The sequence below is a fragment of the Neopsephotus bourkii genome, unplaced genomic scaffold, assembly GCF_033783945.1.
Source record: "Neopsephotus bourkii isolate Nb327-2 ecotype Australia unplaced genomic scaffold, CSIRO-AGI_Nbou_v1 NB_1183, whole genome shotgun sequence".
NCBI classification, from domain to species: domain Eukaryota; kingdom Metazoa; phylum Chordata; class Aves; order Psittaciformes; family Psittacidae; genus Neopsephotus; species Neopsephotus bourkii.
The window spans coordinates 4,433,822-4,439,890 of NW_026901668.1; the positions used below are offsets into that span (position 1 = coordinate 4,433,822).

A 6,069-nucleotide genomic window follows, 5' to 3' on the forward strand; every position below is an offset into this window, starting at 1 on the left:
AGAGAGTTTGCTTAGAGCTTTATCATATTAATAGCCCCAGAACTATTTCTTGTTCCTCCCTGATGCTCTTACATCATGCTCTCACCACCTGTACTGTGCAGAGGCTGTACTGATAGCCATTCGTTTTTAATCTCCCTGTCATTGTGCTGTATGAGGGCTATCAGCAAATCTTCATGGCTCGCCATGGGCTGTGGAGGTGCTGAATGCAGAGTGGTTTGCAGTGGGTATGGAGCCAGTGTTGGATGGTGAGGCACAGAGAGGGTGTGGGAGGAAAGGAGACAGTGGAAGGTAGTTGTCCTGCTTTTGCTGGCGGGGGAGCTTGGCTGGGAGCCCTTGTCTGGAAGCCCTGGGGAGTGCCAGGCTTTCCCAAGACAGGTGGAAGATGGGGAAGAGATGTTGTGGGTGCAGGAGGTAGGCAAGATGTGGGCTACACTGCTGCCCAGGGTGTGCGGAGGGGTGATTTGCCATTGGCTCTTGGAACTGCTTGCACAGGCAGCAATGCAAAGTCTGGAGTGTGAGGAGAGAGCAGTTTGACTTTCAGGGACTGTGGAGCCCACATTTCTGGGAGGAGCCGGTAAATGGCAGCGCCTGATTCTGTTGCCCTCCATCTGTCCGCCACCACAGGCAACTGCTTAGGCTGCTTAAGCTTTTTCTGCAGAGAGCCTACATGGAATGGAAAAAGAACAGACAGCAAAGAAGAAAGCTGCATCTTAGAGGTCAGGAAATGTAGGGATAAAGTCAGGATTGCTTACAAATCAAGCTGAGTTAAACCTTGCAAAGGAGATTAAAACAAACAGCAAAAGATTCTTCAGCTATCTGAAAAAAAGAAAAAAAGATAATGAGAAGTGGGGCCACTTCTGGGCAGTAAGAGTGAGGTTGAGATCAAGGAGTCTGTAGTTGAAGCCAAAACCAAAGAGGACTCTGTGCCCAAGTTATTGATAAGGACAGCAGTATCGTCCTTGGGGAAAGAAACAAGCTGGCTACTGGGAGTAAGCAGCTCAAGCTGCTTAGTGCATGGTGCTGGGCCTGGGTGCTCTCCAGCCTTGGGAGAGCTGGCATGTGGAAACACAGGCTTATAGCAAGGGATTTTTTTCAACTCTACCCGCAGTGGTGACTCCATGCAGTCTGGAAAAGTGAAAATTAAGCAGTTTAAAATTAAGGAAGGGGGAGAAATAAGCTGATCAGTCTCAGACCTCTAAGTGTAACCTCTGTAATGTATGTAGCACTTTAGAGGAGATCTTGAAGGAAAGCATGATTATTACCAAGCAGTTAGGGGAAAAGGGAGTTGGGCAGTATGACTTTATCAGTGCTGGATCCTACCAGACTAACCCAATAGCTTTCTTTCAGACGATTGTTTTCCTGGAAGGCAAAAGAAATTTCAGAGGTCTGATCTGTGTATTTCAGTAAAGCACTTGATACAGTTCCACATAAGAAACAATTAGTTAAACTGGACTAGATTGGGAAAGGCAGAGGAGTTGCAAAGAGCAGAGAGGTACAAGTCAGTCTGGAAAGATGAAAGCAGCAAGATCACTTATCAAAGTCTAGCAAAAGGTTACTTGTAGCACTCCTCCATGGTTACCCGTGGGATTAGTCTTTGCTAACATTAACCTGAGACTCTGACTCAGACACCAACAGGTAGTGAGGAAGTGTCCTGATGATTCAACACTAGAAGGCATTGCTAGTACAGGGAAGGAGCAGGATATTGTAGAGAAAGCCTTAGTTGACCTTGGCAGGAGTACCAGAAACAGAATGAATTTCAGTAGTACGACAGACAAGGTCATATGCTTGAGAACTAATATTAGAAATCTCCTCTAAGCTGGTAACCCTGTGAGATCTGGCAGAGAGCACAGCAAGCACGACTACAGGCAGCCCTTTTCTGGGAACTGTTGGGCTCATTTTGCCAAGTCTCAATATGATCCTCAGTGTAGGCTGTATTGCCCCCTCCCCTGATGCCCATATGAAATTCAGGGAGCCGTTGTTGTCTGCCATGTTCTGTTCTGAGGCATTTGCCAAAAGGTAGACAGGTAGACTCTGTGTCAGACATATCCTGAGAAAGCTCAGAAGAAAAACACTGAGAACTTCTGTATTAAGTGATGGTAGGATGATGGCAAGTGATAGTGTGATGCAGTTGTGGTTGAAGCAAACATTGTCCTAGAATGTACCTGGAGAGGTGTTCCTAGTGGGGATGGGGATGCATTGGTGCTCCTACGCAAAGCCCTGTGATACATCCCCTCTAGTTTGTTTTACGGTTTTGGCCAAAGGAATACAGGCTGAGACAGGTACAGACAGGACAAAAAGATGATGAGAGGAGCCTGGGAGAACACAGCTTGCTTAACCACATGCAACCAGGCCTGAAGCAGGTAAGATTGCTATAATATATATGCTGTAAATGCACATTGGAGGAAACATTTCTATTAAATCACATGGCTTGCATTAAAACAGTGCAGTATATATAGGCCATGAAAATATTTAGGGTGAAAAACTAGAAGAGAGTTTCTAGCTGTTAGGGTAATGCAGCTTCAGCCAGAATCTGAGGTAAAAAGACAAATGGGTTTAAGCTGGTGTTTGCAAAGTCTGTAAGAAGCTGGTGGTGTCTTGAATAGAAAGAGATGAGACTTTGCTAGCCTACAGTCCTTCTCCATCACCAGGAGACAACTGAAGTCTCTTGTCTCACCATGCCATGGTGCAATTACTAGCAAGCAAGCAAGCCACAGAGTGGTCACTCAGGGCAGTCCCTGTTCACTGCAGCACTCCTTTTGGGTACAAGGCTGGTCCTTTTTACCATCTAATTCACACACTCCATGATTTAATTAGGACTGGATAAAACTACATGTGCTAATGCAGCTGAAAGCCCCAGCACAGCACCTGGGAGGCCAGAAGTTAGGGCTGACCTAAACTCCTCTCCCACCCTTTGACAGCATGGTGGGTTTTCTTGATTGGTTTGGGTTTTGCAAAGTAAAGAAGAGCAAGTGGAGAAGCCCCTACTTATGCTAACAAGCCTTTAAAAAGCAGATGGGGATGTGGGGGTTGGTGTGGTTTGTGGCAGCTGAGAAGTGACAGTTGAGGAGATCAGAGAAGGGAGAATCTGAAAAGCAGCTGGTCAGAGGCAGTCACTGAAAAGGGGATGATCGGTCACAAGAGGATGAAAATGAGGGGAAGAGAGAAGGAATTATTGGGGAATCTAAAACCTTTATGTCCAGTAGGAGAGAAGCAAAAGTTAATCGTATGATACCATGAGCGGATGAGAAAGAGGAGACTGCTGGAAGGGGACAATTTTTCTCTTGCCTAGAACTGCATGAGACTCTGGTTTAAAATCCTGTGAATTTATACTATTATAGAGGGGCTTATAAGTGGGATCAGAACCAGTTCCCATGATCTTGATGATAAAATTGCTTGTTAAGGTTTTGCCCTAGTGTTTCCATATCCCTTCATCTTTAAAGTAGGAACTGTGTTCATACAGCCTAGAGAGTGTGCTTTGAGACATTGGTGGTGAGAACTAGCAAAGGTGATATTTATTATTGCATGGCAATAGTCTGTATCTACAATACGTAACACAGATTTTGTTGGATGAGGAGCATACTTGTAAAAGGGGGAGGAAAAGCTGGAAATAGTGTAGCAAAAGACTACAGTGTTGTTGCAGAGAGGAGGAAATGCTTAACAAGTAAAGGCTTAATGAATTCAATCTGCTTATCTTACCAGAAAGAAAACTGAGTAATTATTTCATTAGAGTATAAAGTACCTTCATAGGAGAGATGCTGGTTACTGAATGTTTAGGGGGTTTTAATCTGGGAGAGAGAAACACAACAAAAACCCATGGCAGGAAACCAAACGGATTCAAATGAGATATTAAAGATGAATGCTAATAGCATGAATAGGTATTGTAGTAAGGTACCAAGGGAAAATGAGAGTTTTCCTCTCTTGAATGTTTTTTAGATCAAAGGTAGATGCCTTTCTGAAAGATTGACCTTAGCTACATGTACACACTCACTGTTGGACTTTCTATGGTATACCCTCTTTATTTTCTGTTTCATAAGCTAAACAGATTGAGCTCTTTAAGCCTTTCACATCAAGGCAGTTTCTGCCACCCTCAAATAATGTTTGTGGTTCTTTTCCACACAATTTCCAAGTAGCGTGCTATACACAGAAGGTCAGTCTGGATGCTCTAAAGTCCCTTCTGGCCTTCATACTCTCTGAATCTCTGCCTCTGTGAATTCATTAATGTTTGCAAGCTCCCAGAGAGCTGCCAAAGGCAAGCACTATAGAAATGCAAAGCATTCTTACTTGGATAGTTCCCTTGAGCCTTATGCAGAGCTCGTTGAATATCGTCTGTGCATATTTCCTCAAATGAAATACCTGCATTTGTCATTCATTCGATGCCCTTTGTGAGGTGTTTTTCTGCAGCTGCTCTAACAAACAAGTTTATTACCAAGTTAGGACATAGAAAAAGCAAATGTGAAGGGCAAAACCTCAAGTTGGTGCCCCAAGCAAAGAGCAGCACGTTGTTGTCCTGGCCCAGAAGCTCCACGCAAGGCAGAGTTATTCTTAGCATCACACTTTGCTTTTCTCCTTGGCTCCAGGTGCCCTGCACACAACCTCTGCCTTGCTGCAGCACAGTACCACTGTGGGAAGGAGAGGTCTAGTCCCTATCAGTTGCTTCTCCCCCACCCTCTAAAAGGGAGAAAAGCTGTGAGGATACTGCCTTGTCCCCAGATTGCCAGGGCTGCTACTGATGGGAGAGCTCCCCAAATGATATAGGAAATCTTTATTTACTTGCACTCCATTCATCAGCTGTACTCATAAGGGAATGCTTATTCTTTTGTTTGTATTGCACAGCATTCTCAGAGGGAAGGCTTTTCGGTCCCCAGAAATCCCGTGCTAGGACTTGCCCTCATCTAACCAGAGGACAGAAACTGACCTTCTGACCTGTGCTTCCAATCAGTGTTAGCAAACATCATTCAAGCAGGCACAGCAAGCTGCTGATGAACAAGATACTGAGGAGGAATTCTATTCCATATATTTTACATGTATTATATATACATATACATAATTACATGTTTCTATATATGATGCTATGTCTGTGTGTAACTAGATAGGTATGAAGGGCAAATACATTTGCCAGTATCAAATAATCAGATTATAATAACCAACTTTAATTCCATTTAACCAATATAATAACCAGGCAGAAGATCACAGTCTGGTCCCAGATAATTCGTGAACTGAAAAAAAGCTAGAGTCATCAAATCAGTGTGTTTTTTTCTGCTCTACATTTCCGGTATTAGAGGAACTGCTTAGTAGTATCTGTGTGTGCTCGTCTACCTACATGGCAAAATTAGATTAAACTATGTGTCATAGACACCATACTGTTAAACAATAATAGTAATTCTCTCGCGGCACATACCTTTTCAGCAGAACAGATGCCTCAGCTGTTATCGGATTAAGAGTAACTGAGTTCTGCACCCAGTTTCTCTCTGAAGATCAGTCTGAGCATGACAGGGTAGCTGAGTATTACAGTGCGAGCACGCTGGCACAAGGGTTTGCTTGTGGCGGGGTTTAACATCTTTTGTGGTTCCACATGCCTCAGGATGAGCTTTTTGTCGCAGGAAGAGTATGTGATGAATTGTGTATGCCTAGTGCTGAAAGTAAAGAAGTGGGGAATTTAAACTTCTTATCTGTGTGTGATAGACCTCTCCAGTGAACAGCTGGTGGAGAGACTCTTTTAGCTCTAGGGGTGACAGCTTGTGTAGTTGTGGGTGCAATAGGATTAGATAGCAATTTCCATTCATTTCAAAATAACCTTGCTCAGCAGGGTCAGGAATCTGGAGATGTAGGAACCCATAGCTCACTATTTGTTACTGTAAGTTTGATTGAACATTATGCTCTAATTAAAAAAAAAAAAAAAAAAAAGAAGCTTTTGGAATCCAATTTGACCTGAATATAACTCCATTGGCTTCTGCGTTCTTACCCTAGGGATTAATTTGGCCCTTTCTACTTTTATGTAATGAGCTGATTGCCACAGTATCTTATCCTTGTTACACAATCACCCTTGTCTGGCTGTGTCCCTGGCGCACT

General features: G+C 43.6%; 1 protein-coding gene across 1 annotated transcript in view; it reads left to right on the forward strand.

Moving 5' to 3' along the window:
- Positions 1–6,069, forward strand: part of CACNA2D4 (calcium voltage-gated channel auxiliary subunit alpha2delta 4) — a 128,456-nt gene that overhangs the window by 68,669 nt on the left and 53,718 nt on the right. The window lies entirely within an intron of this gene.